Here is a 13,037-nt window from a genome sequence, read left to right on the forward strand (position 1 = left end):
TTCAGTAAGATTAGGGAGGGTGGTAAAAAAGGAGCTAATTAGAAATAGTAGAACGGCTGCAGAAAGGCAGTTCGAGGGGGATCTGCCTTTGGAGGTAGTATGGGCTGAAGTCAGAAATAGGAAAGGAGCAGTCACCTTGTTGGGTGTTTACTATAGGCCCCCCAATAGCAGCAGAGATGTGAAGAAACAGATTTTGGAAAGGTGTAGAAGCCACATGACAGTCATGGGCGATTTCAACTTTCCAAATATTGATTGGAAGCTCTTTAGATCAAGTAGATTGGACGGGGCGGTGTTTGTGCAGTGTGTCCAGGAAGCCTTTCTAACTCAGTATGTAGATTGTCCGACCAGAGGGGAGGCCATATTGGATTTGGTAACAAACCGGGACAAGTGATGGGCTTGTTAGTGGGTGAACATTTTGGTGATGGTGACCACAATTCTGTGATTTTAACCTTGGCTATAGAGAGAGATAGGTACATGCATCAGGGTAGCTTTTACAATTGGGGGAAGGGTAAATACGATGCTGCAAGACAGGATCTGAGGAGCATAAGTTGGGAGCATAGGCTATCAGGGAAGGATGTCGTTGAAATGTGGAACTTTTTCAAGGAACAGATACGACGTGTCCTTGATATGTATGTACCTGTCAGGCAGAAAGAGATGGTCGTGTGAGGGAACCTTGGTTGACAAGGGAGGTTGAATGTCGAGTAAAGAGGAAGAAGGAGGCTTACATAAGGTTGAGGAAACAAGGTTCAGACAGAGCGTTGGAGGGATACAGGATAGCCAGGAGGGAGCTGAAGAAAGGGATTAGGAGAGCTAAGAGAGGGCATGAAAAATCTTTGGCGGGTAGGATCAAGGATACCCCAAGGCCTTTTATACGTATGTGAGAAACACGAGAATGGCAAGAACAAGGGTAGGTCCGATCAAGGACAGTAGTGGGAGACTGTGCATTGAGTCGGAAGAGATAGGAGAGGTCTTGAATGAGTACTTTTCTTAAGTATTTACAAATGAGAGGGACTGTATTGTTGAAGAGGAGAGTATGAAACGGACTGGTAAGCTAGAGGAGATACTTGTTAGGAAGGAAGATGTGTTGAGCATTTTGAAAAACTTGAGGATAGACAAGTTCCCCGGGCCTGACGGGATATATCCTAGGATTATGTGGGAAGCAAGAGAGGAAATTGCAGAGCCGTTGGCAATGATCTTTTCATCTTCACTGTCAACGGGGTGGTACCAGGGGACTGGAGAGTGGCGAATATTGTGCCCCTGTTCAAAAAAGGGAATAGGGATAACCCCAGGAATTACAGGCCAGTTAGTCTTACTTCGGTGGTAGGCAAAGTAATGGAAAGGGTACTGAGGGATAGGATTTATGAGTATCTGGAAAGACACTGCTTGATTAGGGACAGCCAGCACGGATTTGTGAGGGGTAGGTCTTGCCTTACAAGTCTTATTGAATTCTTTGAGGAGGTGACCAAGCATGTGGATGAGGGTAGAGCAGTGGATGTAGTGTACATGGATTTTAGTAAGGCATTTGATAAGGTTTCCCCATGGTAGGCTTATGCGGAAAGTCAGGAGGCATGGGATAGTGGGAAATTTGACCAGTTGGATAGAGAACTGGCTAACCGGTCGAAGTCAGAGAGTGGTGGTAGATGGTAAATATTCAATCTGGAGCCCAGTTACAAGTGAAGTTCTGCACGGATCAGTTCTGGGTCCTCTGCTGTTTGTAATTTTTATTAATGACTTGGAAGAGGGAGTCGAAGGGTAGGTCAGTAAATTTGCAGACAATACGAAGATTGGTGGAGTTGTGGATAGTGAGGAGGGCTGTTGTCAGCTGCAAAGGGACTTAGATATGATGCAGAGCTGGGCTGAGGAGTGGCAGATGGAGTTCAACCCTGTCAAGTGTGAGGTTGTCCATTTTGGAAGGACAAATAAGAATGCGGAATACAGGGTTAACGGTAGGGTTCTTAGTAAGGTGGAGGAGCAGAGGGATCTTGGGGTCTATGTTCATAGTTCTTTGAAAGTTGCCACTCAGGTGGATAGAGCTTGTAAGAAGGCCTATGGTGTATTAGCGTTCATTAGTAGAGGGATTGAATTCAAGAGTCGTGAGGTGATACTGCAGCTGTACAGGACCTTGGTAAGGCCACATTTGGAGTACTGTGTACAGTTCTGGTCGCCTCACTTTAGGAAAGATGTGGAAGCTTTAGAGAGGGTGCAGAGGAGATTTACCAGGGTGTTGCCTGGAATGGAGAATAGGTCGTACGTGGATAGGTTGAGAGTGCTAGGCTTTTTCTCATTGGAACGTCGAAGGATGAGGGGTGACTTGATAGAGGTTTATAAGATGATCAGGGAAATAGATAGACAGTCAGAGACTTTTTCCCCGGGTACAACAGAGTGTTACAAGGGGACATAAATTTAAGGTGAAGGGTGGAAGGTATAGGGGAGGTGTCAAGGGTGGGTACTTTACCCAGAGAGTGGTGGGGGCATGGAATGCGCTGCCTGTGGGAGCGGCAGAGTCAGAATCATTGGTGACCTTTAAGTGGCAATTGGATAGATACATGGATAGGTGCTTAAGCTAGGACAAATGTTCAGCACAACATCATGGGCCGAAGGGCCTGTTCTGTGCTGTATTGTTCTATGTTCTATCTACCTCTGGGCACTACGGGTAATTTAGCACGGCCAATCCACCCTAACCTGCATATCCCTGGGCACTATGGGTAAGTTAGCGTGGCCAATCCACACTAACCTTACACATCCCTGGGCACTATGGGTAATTTAGCATGGCCAATCCATTCTAACCTGTACGTCCCTGGGCACTATGGGTAATTTAGCATGGCCAGTCCACCCTAACCTGTACATCCCTGGGCACTATGGTCATTTAGCATGGCCAATCCATCCTAACCTGCACATCACTGAGCACTTTGGGTAATTTAGCACAGCCAATCCACCCGAATTATGGGGCTGGATCCACTCCCCACTTTCCAGCACAAATGCTGGGAATGTTTTGAGAGGAGACACATGTAGTGTTTCAAGCTGGCAGAAGGTGGAGGAGATGTTCCATAGGGATGAGCACTGAAATGCTCCCGCTGCCCTCAGTTTGCTCCACTTTGGGAATCTATGATGCAATGCCTTGCTAATTAATTTCACATATAATTGTCAAATTATATAGGATGACATGAAATTGGAGTTGGGGATGTTACTGACGTGACGGTAGGGGACTTTCCTTTATTTCTCAGGGGAACGTAGGTATGGCTGGCATTTGGTGACTGCCCTTAATCGTCCCTCTCACTGCCTGCCTCTCTCAGCCATTTCAATTGGTGGTTAAGAGTTGCTGTGGGGACTGGGGTCACATGGAGGGCCCAAGCCAGGCAAGCACAACAGATTTCCTTCACTAAACAGGGCCTTTGGTGAATCTGACGAGGGGCTTTTAACCCCATTCGATGACGGTTGCCATGGTCACTGTGTCTGAGACCAGCAAACCCCATCAAATTGGCTCTATCGGGCAGCACGTTGGCTAGCACCGCTGCCTCACGGAGTCAGGGACCTGCGTTCAATTCCAGCTTCGGGCAACTGTGGAGTTTGCACATTCTCTCCCTGTGTCTGTGTGGGTTTCCTCTGGGTGCTCCGGTTTTCTCCCACAGTCCAAAGATCTGCAGGTTCGGGTGGAATATCAGAGGGTGTTACAGTGAGGGGTGTGGGATTTATCGGAGAGTGCTACAGTGAGGGATGTGGGATTTATCAGAGTGTTACAGTGAGGGATGTGGGGTATATCAGAGTGTGTTACAGTGAGGGGTGTGGGATATCTCAGAGTATTATAGTGAGAGGTGTGGAGTATCAGAGAGTGTTACAGTGAGGGGTGTGTATATCAGGGAGTGTCACAATGAGGAGTGTGGGGTATATCAGAGAGTCATACAGTGAGGGGTATGGAGCGGATCAGAGAGTGTAACAGTGAGTGGTGTGGGTAATATCCAATAAAGGTATGGTGAGGGGTGTGGAGTATGTCAGAGTGTCAAAGTGAGGGGTGTCAGATATATTAGAAAGTGTAACAGTGAGGGATGTGGATTATATCAGAGAGTGTTACAGTGAGGGGTGTGGGGTATATCAGAGAGTGTTACAGTGAGGGGTGTGGGGTATATCAGAGAGTGTTACAGTGAGGGGTGTGGGGTAGATCAGAGAGTGTTACAGTGAGGGGTGTGGGGTAGATCAGAGTGTGTTACAGTGAGGGGTGTGGGGTAGATCAGAGAGTGTTACAGTGAGGAGTGTGGGGTATATCAGAGAGTGTTGTAGTGAGGGGTGTGGCGTATATCAGAGAGTGTTACAGTGAGGGGTGTTGGGTATATCAGAGAGTGTTACAGTGAGGGGTGTTGGGTATATCAGAGAGTGTTACAGTGAGGGGTGTGGGGTATATCAGAGAGTGTTACAGTGAGGAGTGTGGGGTATATCAGAGAGTGTTACAGTGAGGAGTGTGGGGTATATCAGAGAGTGTTACAGTGAGGAGTGTGGGGTATATCAGAGAGTGTTACAGTGAGGAGTGTGGGGTATATCAGAGAGTGTTACAGTGAGGGGTGTGGGGTAGATCAGAGAGTGTTACAGTGAGGGGTGTGGGGTATATCAGAGTGTGTTACAGTGAGGGGTGTGGGGTATATCATAGGGTTACAGTGAGGGGTTTGGGATATATCAGTGAGTGTTATAGTGAGGGGTATATCAGAGAGTGTTAGAGTGAGCAATGTGGGATATATCAGAGTGTGTTACAGTCAGGGGTGCAGATTAAATCAGAGTGTTACAGTGAGGGATGTGGGGAATATCAGAGATTGTCACAGTGCGGGGTGGAGTGCATATTAGAGTGTTACAGTGAGGGGCTTGGAGTAGATGAGAGAGTGTAACAGTGAGGCGTGTGGGATATATGAGACAGCGTTACAGTGAGTGGTATGGATTATGTCGGAGTGTGTTACAGTGAGGGGTGTGGGGTATATCAGAGAGTGTTACTGTGAGGGATGTGGGCTATATCAGAGTGTGTTACAGTGAGGGGTATATCAGAGAGTGTAATAGTGAGGGGTGTGGGGTATATCAGAAAGTGTTACTGAGAGAGGTGTGGGGTTTATCAGAGAATGTTACAATAAGGGGTGTGGGGTATATCAAAGAGTGTTACAGTGAGTGGTGTGGGGTATATCAGAGAGTGTTACAGTGAGGGGTGTGGGGTATATCAGAGAGTGTAATAGTGAGGGGTGTGGAGTATATCAGAAAGTGTTACTGAGAGAGGTGTGGGGTTTATCAGAGAATGTTACAATAAGGGGTGTGGGGTATATCAAAGAGTGTTACAGTGAGGGGTGTGGGGAGTATAAGGGTGTGTTACAGTGAGGCATGTGGGGCATATAAGGGTGTGTTACAGTCTGGGGTGTGGGATATGTCAGAAAGTGTTACAGTGACGGGTGTGGGGTGTATCAGAGAGTGTTACTGTGAGGGGTGTGGGGTATATCAGAGTGTTAATGAGAGAGGGGTGGGGTTTATCAGAGAATGTTACAAAAAGGGGTGTGGGGTATATCAAAGAGTGTTACAGTGAGGGGTGTGGGGTATACCAGAGAGTGTTACAGTGAGGGGTGTGGGGTATACCAGGGAGTGTTACAGTGAGGGGTGTGGGGTATATCAAAGAGTATTACAGTGAGGGGTGTGGGATATACCACAGAGTGTTACAGTGAGGGGTGTGGGTCATATAAGGGTGTGTCACAGTCTGGGGTATGGATTATATCAGAGAATGTAACAGTGAGGGGTGTGGGGTATATCAAAGAATGTTAGTGAGGGGTGTGGGGTTTATCAGAGAATGTTACTCTAAAGGATGTGTGTTATATCAGAGTGTGTTATAATGAGGGGTGTGGGATATATCAGAGAGTGTTACACTGAGGGGTGTGGGGTATATCAGAGAGTGTTACAGTGAGGGGTGTGGGGTATATCAGAGAGTGTTACGCTGAGGGGTGTGGGGTATATCAGAGAGAGTTACAATCAGGGGTGCGGATTATATCAGAGAGTGTTACAGTGAGGGGTGTGGGGTATATCAGAGAGTGTTACAGTGAGGGGTGTGGGGTATATCAGAGAGTGTTACAGTGAGGGGTGTGGGGTAGATCAGAGTGTGTTACAGTGAGGGGTGTGGGGTAGATCAGAGAGTGTTACAGTGAGGAGTGTGGGGTATATCAGAGAGTGTTGTAGTGAGGGGTGTGGGGTATATCAGAGAGTGTTACAGTGAGGGGTGTTGGGTATATCAGAGAGTGTTACAGTGAGGGGTGTTGGGTATATCAGAGAGTGTTACAGTGAGGGGTGTGGGGTATATCAGAGAGTGTTACAGTGAGGGGTGTGGGGTATATCAGAGAGTGTTACGCTGAGGGGTGTGGGGTATATCAGAGAGAGTTACAGTCAGGGGTGTGGGGTATATCAGAGTGTTACAGTGAGGAGTGTGGGGTATATCAGAGAGTGTTACAGTGAGGGGTGTGGGGTATATCAGAGATTGTTACAGTGAGGGGTGTGGGGTATATCAGAGAGTGTTACAGTGAGGAGTGTGGGGTATATCAGAGAGTGTTACAGTGAGGGGTGTGGGGTATATCAGAGAGTGTTACGCTGAGGGGTGTGGGGTATATCAGAGAGAGTTACAGTCAGGGGTGCGGATTATATCAGAGAGTGTTACAGCGTGGGTTGTGGGGTATATCAGAGTTTTACAGTGAGGGGTGTGGGGTATATCAGAGTGTGTTACAGTGAGAGGTATGTCAGAGAGTGTTATAGTGAGGAGTGTGGAGTATATCAGTGTTACAGTGAGGGGTGTGGGGTATATAAGGGTGTGTTACAATCAGAGGTGTGGATTACATCAGATAGTGCTACAGTGAAGGGTGTGGGATATATCAGAGTGTTACAGTGAGGGGTGTGGGGTATATCAGTGAGTGTTACAGTGAGGGGTGTGGGATATATCAGAGAGTGTTCCAGAGAGGGGTGTGGGGTATATCAGAGAGTGTTACAGTGAGGGGTGTGTGGTATATCAGGGTGTGTTACAGTGAGGGGTGTGGGGTATATCAGAGAGTGTTACAGTGAGGGGTGTGGGGTATATCAGAGAGTGTTACAGTGACGGGTGTGGGGTATATCAGAGTGTTACAGTGACGGGTGTGGAGTATATCTGGGTGTGTTACAGTGAGGGGTGTGGAGTGTATCTGAGAATGTTACAGTGAGGAGTGTGGAGTATATCTGGGTGTGTTAAGTGAGGGGTGTGGGGTATATAAGGATGTGTTACAGTGAGGGCTGTGGGGCATATCAGAGACTATTGCAGTAAAGGTGAAGGGTTAATCAGAGACTGTTACAGTGTGGCATATTTATAGCAGTCCTGAATTGTCAGACACGTATCAAAAAAAATTACATGACCTCAGAATTGGACATCTCCAGGGAGCTGCTGTGCCAGATGTTGTTTTCACTTCTCATGGAAAATCAGAACACAAGATGATTATTTCAAACTGAGCTCTTCACGCTTTCATTCAGTAACCTTCCGAAAACCTATCCCCTCACCCCGACCCCCTCAATCCCCAGCACCCTGTGTTACTGACTGTATCTGTCCTGATGTTAATCCAGCTCCATCACACTGTCACTCAGTAACCCCTCTCCCTCCCAGCACCCTGTGTTACTGACTGTATCTGTCCTGATGTTAATCCAGCTCCATCACACTGTCACTCAGTAACCCCTCTCCCCTCCCAGCACCCTGTGTTACTGACTGTATCTGTCCTGATGTTAATCCAGCTCCCTCACACTGTCACTCAGTAACCCCTCTCCCCCTCCAGCACCCTGTGTTATTGACTGTATCACCACAGGGCCATGGGGTTGATTGGTGCAGGTGTCCCGGAGATGTTCCCTAAAGCGCTCTGCTAGGAAGCGTCCAGTCTCCCCAATGTAGAGGGTAAACAGACAAGGTCTTTTCCCTGGGGTAGGGAAGATAATGTTAATCCATCTCTCTCACACTGTCACTCAGTAACCTCTCTCCCCCAGCACCGTGTTACTGACCGCATCTGTCCTGATGATAATCCAGCTCCCTCACACGGTCATTAAGGAACCCACAAAGCACCAATATCCCTTATTTCCCCTCTGTAACACCATCTGACTTTGCCCGAGACTCAGTTCATCAGTTGCTGACATCCTGACTGATTACCTGCAGCTCCGCCAATTGGAACTCACTCCTAGCAGGTCTCCCACAGCCTAACCCCCATAGATTGCAGTGCTGCCAAACCCCTCAGTGCAGTTTAGCGTCATCATGCCAACAGCCAGTCCCACCCAGTGTGCTTGCTCACCTCCACCTGCTCCTATCCAAACATGTGAAATTTTAAAACATGTGTCATCTGCAACAAAATCCCTCGCCTGACTCCTCTCCCTACCTCCGTGCTGTCCTTCCACCTCTGCTAATTCTGGCGCCACCATTTCTAATGGCTGTGCGGCCACATCTCTATCTGCAGGCCCCCGTCCCTCAGCCTTTCCTACTTCCTCTACCAGTTCTCAACAGCTATCAGCCTCCAGGGCTGACTCAAAGGTCACTGGATTTAAATGCCAAGTATTGCATTTTAGTAAAACGAATGAGGGCAGCGGTTATTCACTTAATGGTAGGGGATTTGGACGTGTTGTCAAACAGAGAGACTGAGAGGTTCAGGTACACACTTCTTTGAAAGTTACGTTGCCAGGACTGGAGGAATTGAGTTACGTGGGGAGGCTGGGGCTTTTTTTCCAAGGAGCGCCGGAGGCTGAGGGGTGACCTTACAGAGGCTTATAAAATCAGAAGGGCATGGATAGGGTAAATAGACAAGGTCTTTTCCCTTGGGTAGGGGAGTCCAGAACTAGAGGGCATATGTTTGGGGTGAGAGGAGAGAGATTTAATAGGGACTTGAGGGGCAACTTGTTCACACAGAAAATGGTTCATATGTGGAACAAACTGGCAGAGCAAGTGGTAGATCTAAGTACAGCTACAACATTTAAAAGACATTTGGGTTGGCAAACGAATACAAAAGATTTAGAGTGATATAGGCCAAATGCAGGTAAGTGTGAATAGTTTAGTTTGGGATTATGGTTGGCTTAGATACATTGGACTGAAGGGTCTGTTGCCGGCGAATGATTTGATCACTCTGAATACCCCAGTGTCGTTTAACATTTCCAAATCATTTTGAGCCATTTTAATTCAGTTACAACACTTGATAAGGTCAAATTGTTTTTGTGCTACTTGGGCCCACTTCACAATAAGCACCGTGTCTTCATCGCCAGCTCACAGCGATGGGAGCTAATATGCATTGCAGACTGTTGTTGGGGGATTGGAGCTGGAAAAACCAAGCCCAGTGTTCGATCTGTCTCAAAACGCTCACCCCAAATGTATGGGATAACGACAAATTTTCAGATAGGTAAAAACGAGGACTGCAGATGCTGGAAACCAGAGTCTGGATTAGAGTGGTGCTGGAAAAGCACAGTAGGTCAGGCAGCATCCAAGGAGCAGGAAGATCAACGTTTCGGGCAAAAGCCCTTCATCAGGAATAGAGACAGGGAACCTCCGGGGTGGAAAGATGAATGAGAGGGGGTTGGGAGTGGGGAGAAAGAGTCCAATAGGTGAATGGGGGTGGAGATGAAGCTGATAGGTCAGAGAGGAGGGTGGAGTGGATAGGTGGACAGGTCAATGGGGACAGTGCTGAGCTGGGAGGTTGGAACTGGGGTAAGGTGGGGGGAGGGGAAATGAGGAAACTGGTGAAGTCCGCGTTGATGCCCTAGGGTTGAAGTGTTCCGAGGCGGGAGATGAAGCATTCTTCCTCTAGGTGTCGGGTGGTGAGGGAGCGGCGGTGGAGGAGGCCCAGGACCTACATGTCCTCGACAGAGTGGGAGGGGGAGTTGAAATGTTGGGCCACGGGGCGGTGTGGTTGATTGGTGCAGGTGTCCCGGAGATGTTCCCTAAAGCGCTCTGCTAGGAGGCGCCCAGTCTCCCCAATGTAGAGGAGACCGCATCGGGAGCAACGGATACAATAAATGATATTGGTGGATGTGTAGGTGAAACTTTGATGGATCTCTCCAACCTGCAGGCTCTCTGCCTCTATTCCTGATGAAGGGCTTTTGCCCGAAATGTCAATTTTCCTGCTCCTTGGATGCTGCCTGACCTGCTGTGCTTTTCCAGCACCACTCTAATCCAGACAAATTTTCAGTGCAAATGATCCCAGCGAAAACCACATCATCCCTATGTGACCTTTGAAACAGGTGAAACTGGTTTATTTATAGCTCCTCTGCTTGCGTGACAGCAGTTTGAGAGTGACAGAGTAAACAAAAAACACTGTTTGGTCACGTAATGCATGCTGTCAGATACAGAGTGCAGGGACAGGGACAGGGACAGCACGGGGTTAGATACAGAGTAAAGCTCCCCCTACACTGTCCCCCCATCAAACACTCCCAGGTCAGGGACAGACAGGGTTAGATACAGAGTAAAGCTCCCTCTACACTGTCCCCCCCCATCAAACACTCCCAGGACAGGGACAGCACAGGGTTAAATACAGAGTAAAGCTTCCTCTACTCTGTCCTCCCATGAAACACTCCTAGGGACAGGGACAGCATGGGGTTAGATACAGAGTAAAGCTGCCTCTATACTGTCTTCCATCAAACACTCCCAGGGACAGGGACAGCACGGGGTTAGATACAGAGGAAAGCTCTCTCTACACTGTCCCCCCCATCAAACACTCCCAGGACAAGTACAAAATTGGGTTAGATACAGTGTAAACCTCCCTGGACACTGTCTTCCCCCCCCCCAATCAAACAATCCTAGGGACAGGGACAATACAGGGTTAGATACAGAGTAAAGCTCTCTCTGCACTGTCCCCAATCAAACACTCGCAGGACAGGAGCAGCATGAGGTTATATACAGAATAAAGCTCCCTCTACACTGTCCCTACATCAAACACTCGCAGGACAGGAGCAGCATGGGGTTAGATACAGAGCAAAGCTCCTTCATCTCTTTTAAACTGAAAATACAGCTTCCTGTTTTTAAACTCGGCAATAAAACTCCTTCTATACCGCCCTCACTTTTTAAGTCGAATCCTTTGATAGTTCAGCACACCCTCATCCCCTTGGTGCATTTCCCCTGTTAGACATAGGCATTGCTGGCTGGGCGCAGTGTTTATTGCCCAACCCTATTTGCCCCTTGACAAGATGGTAGTGAGCTATCTTCTTAAACCACTGCAGTCTATGCAGTTCCTCTCTCTCTCTGTTTTCCGGAGTGGAGACTCGAACTACAAGATTCTGAGTCAGTCATGAAAGTCTGAGTAATGGCTTAAACCTACCAGAGAGAGAAAGCAGGGAGAACCACACCCTCAAAGCGGCACAGTGAGACACTACATGGCTTTGACATCTCAACATAAGGGCTCAGAGCCGTAAGTCATTCAGCCCCGAATGTCTCGAAATACATTGTTCCACATAAGGAAAGATCCTCTCTACATCCACTTATACACCTCTATTAAACGTCCTCTCCTACTTTTAAACCCCAGGTATACAGCCCAATCTCTTTTCATAAAATGAACCCATTTCTGGAATCCATCAAGTGAACCTTCTCTGAATTGACCGCAGTGCAACTATATCCCTCCCTCAAGTAAGGGGATCAAAATTGCATGATGAAGGGCTTTTGCCCGAAATGTCGATTTTCCTGCTCCTCGGATGCTGCCTGACCTGCTGTACTTTTCCAGCACCACTCTGATCCAGACTGCAATACTCCAGGTTCAGTCTGCCTTATACATTTTCAGCAACATTCCCCCACCTTTACACTCTTGCTTTCGCAATAAATGCCAAACTTTCCCTTCACTTGCTTCTTACCTGCCGTACTTCAGTTTTTGGCAATTCATGCACAAGGACACACAGATCCCTCTGAACTTTTTCTCCTTTGAAATAACATGTTGCCTTTTTAGTCTTCCCATCAAACTGATAACCTCGCATTTATTCACGAGAAACTTCATCTGCCAAATTTTTGCTTGCTCTCCTCCTTGACAAATTTCGTATTGCTTCACTGCAACTTACTTTCCCACCTATTTTAGTGTTACCTGGAAATTTGGCTATCACACTTTCCACCTTGGTACCCAAGACATTAATATAGATTTATAAACAGCTGGGGCCTTGGGGACCAAACCTCATGGTGCCCCTACCAGTTACAGCTTGCCAACCATCATGGCCCTCTGTTGGCTTGTCAGTCCTCTATCCAAGCTAATAAATTACCCCAAACCCTGTATGAACTTAACTTGTGCAATAAACTTTGGGGAACACTAACCAGATTGCAGCACCTTATCAACTCCCTGCTCCGAGTCCCTCTGCTTCCAGATCCCAGCTCAATGTTGTACTGGGCAGGAAGAGGGATTGGCCATCCAAAACGAACAAGCAATGAAAAAGAAAAATGATGGAACAGTTCAGTGGGCCAGGCAGCACCTGTGGCGAGGGAAAGGCTGGGTCACCACACACTTTCCCATCAACCATGATCTTATGGATTAGCAGAGTAGTCTCGAGGGGCTGAATGGTCAACTCTTCCATCTGCTCGAGCAAAAGCATTTTGATGTTGTCAGTTGAGATGTCCTTCCAGCAGTTTGGGCCAGGCTCTGTTCCTAGAGACCCTGCTGAGTGAGATGGGGTCCTAGTTGGATGGATGGGTGGGCAGCTGACAGCAGACACAACCACCTCGGGCTCTTGGGGGATGTCTGGTTGATTGCAAAATCTAGGTGTAAGAGACTCCACGATCACTGAGCAGTGACTGTTGCTGGAGCAAGTGTGCACTTTTTATCTGCATTCGTGTAAACGGGTAAGCTGTGTTTGTGTGTATTTCCATGTGTGTGTGTGTGAATTTCTGTTTCTCAAACGTACCTAAGGGTAGGCCGTTCAATCCACTCCACCATGGCCAATTGGAAATTACTCAGTGACACAGCCTCCACTGCTCTTTCACCACAGATGCTGCCTGACCCACTGAACATTTCCATTTCTTTTGTGGCTTGTGTTACCTGTTTTTGTGTCAGCTTTGTGTGTGTGTGTGTGTGTGTGCGCGC

General features: G+C 47.8%; 1 protein-coding gene across 1 annotated transcript in view; it reads right to left on the bottom strand.

Moving 5' to 3' along the window:
- Positions 1 to 2,768: 2,768 nt before the first annotated feature.
- Positions 2,769 to 13,037, bottom strand: part of LOC148144593 (uncharacterized) — a 233,819-nt gene continuing 223,550 nt past the window's right edge. Inside the window, exon 3 of the transcript XR_015751526.1 lies at positions 2,769 to 2,839. The gene's annotated coding sequence lies outside the window, so the exon portion shown is untranslated. The remainder of the gene's footprint in view (positions 2,840 to 13,037) is intronic.

Source organism: Chiloscyllium plagiosum, unplaced genomic scaffold (assembly GCF_037043375.1).
Source record: "Chiloscyllium plagiosum isolate Xiang-an unplaced genomic scaffold, Cpla_swu_hap1 HiC_scaffold_27, whole genome shotgun sequence".
Classification (NCBI taxonomy): domain Eukaryota; kingdom Metazoa; phylum Chordata; class Chondrichthyes; order Orectolobiformes; family Hemiscylliidae; genus Chiloscyllium; species Chiloscyllium plagiosum.